Raw genomic sequence first — 12264 nt, forward strand, 5'->3', positions numbered from 1 at the left:
CTAACCTACTGCTAAAATTGGTCGTTTTGCGGCAAGCTAGCTTTACATGCGTTGCACAAGCTCAATTTTCACTACCATTCAGTCAGTTTAGTGGTGAAATTTTAGAGGTTTGCGGAGCAGCTCTAAATATTGTAGTGGACAGCGAAAGCAAGACAATGGTGGCGGTGTCATTTCACCACTTGAAGTTTTCTGACAGCAAAGTCTTCAGAGAGAGCGTTTGAACAGAGAACGTTTCGATCCTTTCTTGTCATTGTGACATTTCTGTATTCAACGAGCAGTGTGAACTTTGTAAGAAACTATTTGGCATTCCGCTACTACAGAAAGGGCTCCATGTTGCCGGACGTGGGATGCAAGTATACCTACTTGCTTGCATTACATTTTTATGTGACGGAAAATTTCCAAAACGTCACTGACAGAGGACACAGTAGACATGCCAACTGAATCGAGAACAGCAGTTCACCATGTGACAGATGTGTTGTGCATGAGAGCAAGACAACACGTTTGTTTTCCAAGTCGAGAGTAAGCAACCCAACAGAAGCGTGCGTTCATGAATATCAGTCAACCCTGGGTTTGTTGAATGTGTTGGTCATGTGTTTCTGTGATGCTGCTACATGCTGAACCCGGCCGGAATGACACTGACAGTGCGTCACTGATCCAGGAAGAAAGCCCAGGCACCTCTGGAACAGGTTCTGACTTGTGAAGGTGGTCTTCATCGTCTGCTGTTATCCGTAAGGATGCTGCTGGTGCTGGTGTATCAGCTGGACTTGGTGACTGACAGCTGTCATGTTTTGCGTTTTTTGTTGTTGTTTTTTTTGTTTTTTTTCTCAAGGCCTGACTAAGCGCGTTGGGTTACGCTGCTGGTCAGGCATTTGCTTGGCAGATGTGGTGTAGCGTATATGGATTTGTCCGAACGCAGTGATGCCTCCTTGAGCTACTGAAACTGAAACTGAAACTGTCATGTTTTGCAATAAGAACACTGAATCCACTTCCAGTCACTCTCTGAAGACAATTGTTATGAATAGATCTGCTATGTTGTGTGGTGTGTGTGTGTATGTGTATGCATGGGTGCATGTGTGTGTGTGTGTGTGTGTGTGTGTGTGTGTGTGTCAGAGAGAGAGTGAGAGAGAGAGAGAGAGAGAGAGAGATATATCCTATGGGAATGGTGGATCATCCAAGTCTTAAATTTACACTTACTTGAATCAAGTTCAAATTGTAGGGGTAGGAGGGGGGAACATGTATCAGTGAAATAAAAATATCTGTAAAATTCTCGCCATTCTCTCTTCCCTTGCGGTGTGTGTGTGATTGTGTTGAGTGATGAGGGTGGGATGGTGTGATTACTTCATCTCTATCACTAGTTTCCCTCTTCTCCCATCCCTTCCAACCCACCCCCAACCCCACTGTTGAGCCTGGCACTGTATGAAAATAAAGTAGTATGATCACTGCCCTCCACCCACCACCCCCATTCAGCTCTCTCACCAGTTTAAGGTGGCCTTGAATTCTCCATAAACAACTGTCCGGTCTAATGCCACAACACACTGAAACTGACAGGCGCGGGATAACTGTCAGGCTCAAGAGCCAGACAGAAAAGAAAGACAGAGTTAAAGAAATAAACGTAGATCCCTCTAGAGACTAAAATCTCAAAAACAATATGACATTCATGTATTTTCCAGAGCCTGTTGGTGGGGGTTGGCTTGCTCGTAGCTGTGCTCTGGCAGCGTTTGATGCGCATCTGGACCATTTTTCTTTTACAATTGTGACTGAACGTTCAACAGGGCCTGCAGCATTCACAGCTTCTGTCACCTCTGACCACGTCGTCTGCTTTTCCTTGTTTGTCAGCATGGTTTTGAATGTACATTGTAAAATTTCTTTCCACAATAAACCTTAAATATCTGCTGATGTAACATGTCTCTTCCGAACATGCTTGGAATCACATGTTGAGGCCATGTTCATGTTGTGCAAATGAGCAGAACAGAATCAGAAACTGTCATGCATGTCTGTTCCAATGAATTAGGTGGGGAGTAAAAGGGAATGCCTGAATCTATTTATAACCAATGGCTTTGCTGCCTGTGAACAGCACTACCTTGTAGGTAACTAGCTGTCAGTTTATTTCGAGATGTGCAACGCAGTTAGTGGCGTGCTTCAGCTAACAGCTAACTACCTGTTAGTTAACGGTTTTGCTGGTAGTTAGGCTGCGCTACCTGACTGCCTGTCATGTGACCGGCCCCAGGAGGTTCAGGGTGTTGGTTCAGGAATGTTGACCTTGTGTATTTTGGGGAGGAGGTATAGGAGGGACTCACAAGGCTCTTTCATGATGGCATGAAGGGCTTCAAACAGAAGATGACTTATCAACTGCCGTCTTGATGGTCCTTCTTATGAGCGCATTGTCAGCCTTGGTGGTGTCTTTGATGATAGGGCCATAAAAGGTGGTGTTGGACAGCTGAGACCTGGCTTTTTGGAGGTAGAGGTCTCTGCACCACACAACCACTGCACCACCCTTGTCAGCAGATTTGATGACGATGTCTCTTCTGTCCTTCAACTCCTGCAGAGCTTTCTCCTCACCAGGGGTCAAGTTGGATCGTCGCATAGGCTTAGGCTGCAGCTGATTGATCTGCCTCATGCATGTGTTAATATAAAAATCCAAGGCAGGAAAAACACCTCGTTTGGGGGTCTATGAGCTAGGGGGTCTAGAAAAGAGACTGGCGATATCTGTATCCTCTGTTGATGGAGGAGCTGGCAGAGAAGCCTGGGCAAAATGGGCAGCCAGGCACAGCCACCTGAAGAAGCGCTGGCACAGGAACAGGGTGCAGGCCCGGTTGGTAGTGGGCTTGAGTGGCACAAACTTAAGGCCCCAGGCCAACACTTTACGCTGGTCTTAGGTAACTCTAGATCAACTGGGATGGTCACTTCCATGTGGGGATCAAAAGAGGGAGTGGCACTGTTGGAGGTGAACATTGGGTTGGGGAGCAGGGCCTCAATTTCTTCTTTTCGGTGGCTGACAGGGTGGTGTACAGCTGTTGGTTGGCGATACAAGTGGTGCTGATTATAAATTTAGAGGTGGAAGGTTCTAGAAGGTTGTTAAGTTGATGCCGTAAATGCTGGATCCTTCGGGTGGTAAGTGTAGAATGACAAGTATGCGTTAAAATCGTCTGTTCCATAAGTCGAAGGCCAGTGGAGTGAATGAGACGGCGGTTGGCAGCAAAAAGGCCAGGGTGGCCAGATGGGGGACTGAACTTCAACTGAAAACCTTTGGGCAGGATGTGTCTTCTGTGACACTACTGCATGAAATGGTTGTGATTAGTCAGTCTAGTCTTATCAAGGGTGCTGCGCAGGTAGAGGACACCAAGGGACTGGGGGATGGAGGGCAGGGTCCGAAGCTGGGCCAAAGCAGTGCCAAAGCAGGCAGAATCCACAGGCATGTTGGGCAATAGGAAAAGCTGAGATAAAAGCACAGTAAAATAAAATGAAATAAAATAAAATGAGGTAGAGTCAAACAGGGTCGCAGTCTGATGATAAAATGCCTTGTAGGCAATAAAAGGGTTGTGACTGCACGATGTCGACGTAAAAGAGTAAGAGGTAGACTAAAAGAATCTTGGTAAAAGTTGACTTACATGGGATAATAGAGGCGACGTATCAAGCCACAGGCTCTTCAGGCAAATGAAATGAGTGAGTAACATACAGAAAGATAAGAGAGGGAGAGAGTAAAGTTCAGGAAAAGAAAGTGATGAGAAGTCACACGGAAGGACACAAAAAACAAAGAAGGGTGAGTAGAACTGTGAGTGTGAGAGTGTGAGTGTGTGAAGGAAAGAAAGGGCTCTGAAGGGGGAGGGGAAAGGGGAAAAAGGTGGGCAGGGGGTGAGAGGGCAGGAGTGAGGGAAGGGGGTGGGAGAGGCTGTTAGGGACATGAACAAGAAAGTAAAATAAAAAAATAAGTGGAATATTTTTTTTATTTTTTTTTAAGACAAAAAAACTTGTGTTTTGGTGTGTCTTAGTGTTATTGTTAGAATTATCGTGTATGTTTGTGTGTGAGTGTGTGTGTGTATGTTTGTGTGCTTGCTCATCATTATTGCAAGTTGCAGAAAGCACATCCTCCCATGCAAAGATGAATGCATACATGAATACACTCACGCGCCGTACGCACGCACACACACTCAGTTACTCACTTACTCATTCACACACAGGGAAATAAACCTTGACAAGATTAAGCAAACAATAACTGCAAATACAGATATGAAAATGTATTGACAGATATGCATATAGCAGTTAAAGTGAAACATGCACTTTACAAAGGAAACATGATAACATAGATGCATGCAGTCATGAATATGCAGGACCGAATCGACTGACTTTAAATAATGTTGGCCAACAGCCTATGTAATGGCCTTTCAGTTGTATACTGTGTGAGTGATAAAATCACGTGGATAGAAAGCATCCTTTGTGGCCCAGTGACATGACTGAACTTGCTTCCACATCAGCAAAATTGTGTGTGTGGAGTAGGTATGTGGGTACATCAAACAGATTTTAGTGGACGTTTTTATCGGACTTGAAATGATCTGTTGGTTTGAAAACATATGTCATGGCGCAATTAGAGGCTTGAACACCCTGCTGTCTCAGCGTTAAGGCATGTAAGTGGTGGATAAGCAGGTAGATAGAGCTATGGGCTCCGTCTTATCTGGCTCGATCCTATCTGTCAACTTGACAACAGATTTCACGGCACACTAAGAGGGTTGAATGCGCAACAACTCAGCAAGATTGTGTGAATGGGATGTACAAATTATAGCTAGATCCTGGATCTTACTGGTCATGGCCTATCAGTACCTTCGCGTTTGTGACCTTCTATGGTTTATGACTCGTCTAATGCTTTGGAGATTTATGACATCATTGGACAGTGGTCACCCACTTATCGCGGTTTAGTAGCAGCAGGAAAGTGCGTTGGCAGTTAACCTTAGTGTGTTTTGCGATAAAAGTGATTTCAACATTAATTTATGTATTAATTTATTGGTTTGTTTATTTCTTTGTTTGTTTTCTTTCTTTCTTTCTTTATCTATTTATCTACTTGTTTATTTGTTTGTTTATTTATTTGTTTGGTTGTTCATTTGTTCGTTTATTTGTTCTTATTTATTTATTTATCTGCTTAAGTATCTATGTATTTATCATTCATTTCATCCAATCAATCATTTAACATTTGTTATTTTCTTTTTCACCTCTGCTCACATAAATTTACTACCTTACTTTCAGTGAACAGCAACAGCTTCCATCATATTTTTGTTTTGTTTTGTTTTTGTTTTTGTCAAGCCCACATATCTAATTAGCATTGGTAATCATCATCTGGCCATATTCAATCATCATTCAGGAAATGTGCAGGCAACTATATATGCATATGTGTGCTTGCATGTTAGGTTTCGTGTGTGCGTGAATGTGCATTGTGTGTGTGTGTGTGTGTGTGTGTGAAATGTTACCAAACTGCTGATTTAAACCACTGTTCTTATTCAATGATTCTTTTTCCAAAAAATAATAACTGAACAGTCATCATTCAATTTTTGTGATTTATTAGCAGCCAGAATATGCATGCCAAGAAATTTGTACTAAGTGTGCGTTGCTGTAGGATTGTATACACACATGTATGTATGCGGGTTTGCACATGTTTGTATTTTATTTATATATTTGATTAATTCATTCATCTTTTTATTTACTGGTATTCATTATTTTTTAATTTATTGATATATTCTCCTTTTTTTTCCAATTTATTTGTTAATTTATTCATTTAGCTTATGAGCTATTTTTTATTTAGCTATTTATTTGTATCAAATCTATTTAGCTACTGCTAGTTATCTGTGTCGCTTCATCCGCACAGTCAAAGTCGCACACGTTGATTATGTTTTAATGGCTTTTTTGTGTGGCAGTTTATGCGTATATTAGTGTGTGCGTTAAAGTGAGCAGTGCATGTCATGTGATTGTGCAGATGTGTGCATGCTGTACTGCGCTCTGCACACGCAAGTGTGTGTATGCGTACTGCACACTGCATATTGAAAGCAATTGTTAGGTCTGCCGCTTATTTGTAACGATTTTCTTCTCGTATTTTATATTGCTGTATGTTTTGTACAGTCGTTGTTTTAAGTTTTCAGTTGCATGCTCACTTTGGACTTACTTTACTTGGCAGTTGGACTAATCCCCGACCAAAGAAACAGTGCAAGAGCTTAATGTAGTGCTTCTGTGTTGTTGTGAGCTTTTTAGTTGGTGTGATGTGTGTAGTGTATGATGTTGATCGTATGTAGAAACTGGAACATATGTGATAATGACTGTAATGTTTCGCATATGGTTGTACTTTTATTCAGTCTCTGTTTGTATGTGACTGATGGGTTTGTGTTTTGTTATAATATAAATAACGAACATGCTTTCAATAGTAATAATATGTGATGGAAAATGCTCAAAGCCAAAACTAAAGTGTTTCGCCAACGCCACAATCTGGTGCAGACAAAGAGTGCGCTCTAGTTTCGACTTGTGTTCCAATCAAGGTGATATGTGCATGTAGGAGGTAGAGAGAGGGCAAGAAGAAGATAGAGAGGAGAGAGAACACTGAAACTGAACACTGAACACTTTAATGTCAATAGCTTTACAGCCCTAATGACATGGTGGGTTGGCATGATCTCCATAAATACACAATATTCTCATCCTTCGTAAAAATATTGATGAAAAACCAAAAACCAAACACGAACTCAATTCAAACATTGCAACCAAAGATCATTCTACCTGCGCCACATACATACGTGACATTGCAACATCATGTATAGTAACAATGAAGAAACAACGCATACAAAACACTTCCACACATATTGTCACCACAACAAAATAAATCAGTCTATAGCAAACACTCCATCAAACCCAAAACACCATTATCGACACTAGATCAACAAATGTGTGATGAGCTATGAATTAATAAAAACTACTCCTTATAATCTCAACATCCATAACAAAATCAATATCCATACTATACCTAAACCATCAAAATAACATCCACTCCCCAAAAAAAACAATCAACCCATTTCAGTCAAAATTAAAACAAAACCACCACCAAAAATCACTATATCTACCAACCTCATACCACCACTAAACACACACCAAAATAAACCAACCACCCTTTACATTCCTCTCACCATACTTCTAATTTTGTCTTATAGAACATATATAAAAAACATCATCTCTCATAAACATACACCCCTATACAACCATCAATATATCTCTATCTTATATATCTATATTAACATTCTACTCCACCATTCTTTTCTCAATCCATTTTAATTTCTTATCAATATTATATCCAAAAAAAAATTTTTTTAATATTATATACAAAAAAAAAAACAATTTACAAACTACTCACCAAACTCCCAACTAATCTCACCCCAACTTATTTTATCCCATTACACACCCCACCCAATTACCAACCCATAATATGCACAAAATCAAATCCCCTACCTACCATTCCATCCTAACCATAAATAACAAATAATAACTAAAAAATTCAATTCATCCCTATACAATCCCAAATTTACTAACACATATAATTTACTTGTGATTAAAGACTAAATCCGAAAAAAGAAATTGACTACCCCCTGTCCAATATAATATAACCACAATACCAAAATGATTGAAGTCACTCAAACAACTGCCTATCCCCACACACTGCTCTCCCACCCCCCATTCATCTAACATCCCATCCTCCAGTGACCCACCCATCTCTTCCCCCCTCACGCCTCCCACTAACCCAGAACAATCACTCTAAATACATAAGTTATAATCAACAAATATCATCTAACATATCATAAAATACATTCCCATGAAATAAAAACAACCCCCTAGTAATCCCAATATCCCTCTTAGTACATACTCCCTCTCTCTGTCTCTCCCCCCCCTCCCGTAGTCCGCTTCTGAATGAATCCTCCTCCCGCCTCCAATCCCCACATATCCTATGCACACCTTTATCCCATTCCCTCTCTCCTCTCTTCTTTCTCCCTCCCTTTTTTCCCTGTGTGTCACATCTTGCCTTCCTTCCTTATTCCCCATCCCCCACACTCGATCCCAACCTCACCCCAACCGCCTGTTCCACCCTATCCACCTCTGTTGTACCACGTCAACTGTTTTCTCGATACAATCCTATCACAGCCCAATTATGTCCTCGTCCCCGCATCTACTAGTCTCCTGTCTCTACCCACCAATTATTCCCCAACCACTTTTCTTCATCTTTGTGAAAAGTTCATTTTATAAATGTGTCCTTTGTGTCCTCTCCCCTCTTGCCTCCTCCCTAACCTTCCCCTCCACCTGTACATGTACTTTTTTTCCTCCCCCTTTTCAGTCCCATTTTATGTGTAAGTGTGCCCCCTCCCTAGTTCATATTGTCATCCTAATACTGCCATGTTCTGTGTGACGTGAAATCGTCTTTATATATCCCACTACTGACTCACCACCCTCCCCATTCCCACTGTCCACCTCCCTCCCCTGACTCCTACCCTGCTACCACCTTCCTACACTGTACCATCGCCTAATACATTCACAATACATGTGTGTCTGTATCTATGCCCCATCCTCCCACCACTCGTATTATCGCCATTACCTCCCTACTATTTACCATCAACCACCACCTGTATAGTCACTGCCCCGCCATACTCCGTCTCCATCCCTGTCGTATTCGTCAATTACCACCGCTATATACCCCACTACTCCCTGTGCCTGCCTCCATCCTGTCTTATCGTTATCACCCACATACAAAATGTTCGTGTGTATTGTAGAAACTGTGACATCTATCATACACACTGCTAAATGTATTCGAAAACAAGTCCTAAACAATGTGCACAATTAATCTGTTGTAATGAAGAATCATGCTCGCTAAAAACAAACCCCATATTAATGCCATTCTTTAATAAAATTACATCATCATGAAATTATAGTGTTAGTAAACATTGAACTATATATAATGTGTGATCATAGTACCATAAGCATTCCATAACTTTATGTGCAAGTTTAGTGTACCACAGAATCAATGATTACCAAGATATGCATTTATGCCGACCTCTAAACACCAACCTAAATCAGGCCAAACTACACTATTATAGAGTTTGAAAAGAATCCCCGTAACATAGAAGTCGCTTCATATAGAGGTGCCCCTATAGAAGTACACGTAGAAATGATGTGTCACGTATATTGTTACTCTAACATATACGTAAAGTAAAGCCGGTCGACTGAAAACTGTTGTGGTGCAGTAGCAGAGCAGAAATGAGCAGTCAGGAGAAAATATATCGCAGCCATCAAGATGCAGCCGAGCATTTTTAACAGACGTTTCTCATAGTCTCGTGGGTTTGTCATGGGTGGTAAGTAAGCCTCGACGCAAGTGGGGCATTATGTCAGATTAGTTGTCAAAGTTGAACCGGTGCCCAAGATGGATGATGAGGACTTAATAATAAACTACCTGAATGGAATTGTGAACTGAGTCTGCAGAGAAAGGATCTGAGAGAGATAGAACAAGAATCAAGGTCTTGTCTGGCGGGTACCAATAGTATGTATGAATGACCGACCCTGTGATGTTTGACATATGATGGAGAATAGCGGGGGTTGGAGATTGTCAGTTTTGAGGGCGGCAAGAGGATTGCGGGCAGGTGATAGTTCCTGGAATTATATTGTCCCATGAAAATAATCCCCTCTCTCCCTTACTCTCCCTATCTCTCTCTTTCTCTCTTTCTCAATGGATAAATGAGAGAAAAAAAATGTGAGAGGGGTTAGTTTGATGAGAAATGCAGATGTTATAGGATAAAAGTTTGCAGATTACTTAGAATGAGTAAAAGAACATCAGATAGAATAGAATAGAATATTCCAAGTGTACCGGGGTCACAAGGAATATTGGGGGTGGGGTGGGGGGGTAATACATAACCAGATACAAACATAAATCGAAAATCATACACAAACACAGATACAGTAGAAATTAGGATACATACAAGTGCATATCAATATAAAAACTTGTGCATACTCACACATGCACGCACTGCACATACACACACACACACACACACACACACATTTGAACAGAAGCTGCATATTACATGTGGATGGGGCTGATGACTAGATCTTCAGGTAGATGGTTGTTGGTTGCACAATTCTATTTATCATACTGGATTTGTTGGAGAGACAGGGCATTGACTGATTTGGGGAAAAAGCTATTGACGAAGCAATTGGTTTTCGTCCTTATACTTCTGTACTGTCAAGCAGAGGGGATTGGTTTTCGTCCTTATACTTCTGTACTGTCAACCAGAGGGGAGCATTTTGAAAATCCCAAAAGCTGGATGTGATTCGTCCTGGCTGATTGATTTTGCTTTTTTGAGTAGCCGCTTATAAGAGAAGGTAGATCAGCTCCGGTAATCTTGGTGGCAGTTTTTACGATTCTGTTAAGGGCTGCAACTTCTGCCTTCAAAATGTTTCCGTACCAAACAGTAATAGCGAAGGTTAGCACACTTTCAATGGCTGCTTGGTAGAAATCAACCATGATTTCTTTTTTAATTCCAAACTTTTTGAGGCGCCGAAGAAAGTACAGGTGCTGTTGTGCTTTCTAAACAATTTTTTCCTTATCTTTCTCCCATTTCAAATCGTTGGAAATGATCAGTCCGAGAAATTTAAAGTCGCTGATGATCTCTACTTGCTTGTCTTTAACCAGTTCAGTGCCAGAGAATTTTGTAAAAGAAAAAAAAAAGGGCTCTCCCCTTGCCAGGGAATTTTGAGGATTCGGGGGTAATAAATCACAAAAAAATCTGGGACAAACATTGTGGGCGATACAGAAAGAAAGTAAACGTTTTTGTGAAGGAAAATTAGTGTAGATTCTGTTTCTGGGCTTTTTTTTTCCCCCAATTAGGTTGATTGTAGGTAACTGTTCAGGCATGTAAAGTCAAGATAATAATTTTTGTGCAACAAAAAAGTCTGTTTCCATCTCTACATAATGACATCCATAAAAAAAAGAAACAAAATACAGCTAGAAATAGCCAGCCTATTTTCAGATTATACCTGTAGAAGAAATTAAAACAGGCTATAAGTTTATGAAAACAAATCACAGCTCTTGCAGACATGTAAGTAAATCACTGTCCCAATAATGACAAAAGTGAGTAAAGTCAACGTAAAAGGTCAATCACAGTCCCAGAAACTGAACTGACAAGCTTTTTGACAGCAAAGAGCGTTTGCAAGTGAGAGGGTGAAGTTCTTTGATGACGTTCACTCCTTTCAAGTTGCACGTGGGCCGATTAATTTGTCTGCTGTGCATCTGGCTTGCCACCTCTTCAAACAGTCATCCCTCTGATTCAGCAGGAAAAAAAAAAGCTTTAAAAACAAAAAGCACGTGTTTCACAGCCAGTACAGGTTCAGCACTGCATTTCGTAAAAATCGTGGGGCATTGGCAGTTGTCCATTGCCTTCTGTCTGCTTTGAAATGTGAGTTCACTCTTCCCAAAAGCCACGCCCCCTTGATGACCTCTGGCTGGCATTCGACCTATCGACTTACATCACTCCTCTCCCTCTCATTCCCTTCTACCAACACTGGCTGCACAGATTTTGTCAGTCATAGCCAGTTGTTCAAAAATGCTGTCTGATTGGATGCACAGACTGAATTACCATCAAATGGGCTGTTAGTTTCATAACTGTCATTGTCAATCACCTTCGTTTTCAAATCAATCATCAGACAAGAGAGATCCTTCTCCATCGCGAAAGCTGTCCATAATCACAAGCGGAGCTTTCAGGATTGTGTAAATCTGCTGACTGTGACTATTTACTTTACTGGACACAGTTTTCAATGCATTTGTTTGCACATGATGCAACCCCTTTTCCATGCGCGTATCACGTGGTCAGTTAGCAAATTGTTATTGGGTAGAAAGAGGTCTTCTACCTGATGTAAGTTATTTTAATAGTATTTTTATAATCCAGACACATCAAACTAACTATTCAGAGTCTGTTTATGTGAATTGAATCAAACTCCAATGAAAGAAAAATCGGAATATATGCAGGACATCAGTGGACTTCTTATAGGCACTATGGCAATAGATCTTGTTCATTAGAAAAAAAATTAGAGTAATTTGCCCTTGATTAAGCTGGAAAGAGAATTCATGGGGTGTCTCTAAAAGCAAAAGTTGCGAGTTTGTCGATTGTACTTGTGTAAATGCTTCATAATGGGTCTGGGGAAAACGGGAAGAAAGAAGTACTGTGTGTGCTGTTCAAACTTCAAAGGAAAAAAGGTGACATCGCA

Source organism: Babylonia areolata, chromosome 1 (assembly GCF_041734735.1).
Source record: "Babylonia areolata isolate BAREFJ2019XMU chromosome 1, ASM4173473v1, whole genome shotgun sequence".
NCBI lineage: Eukaryota > Metazoa > Mollusca > Gastropoda > Neogastropoda > Buccinidae > Babylonia > Babylonia areolata.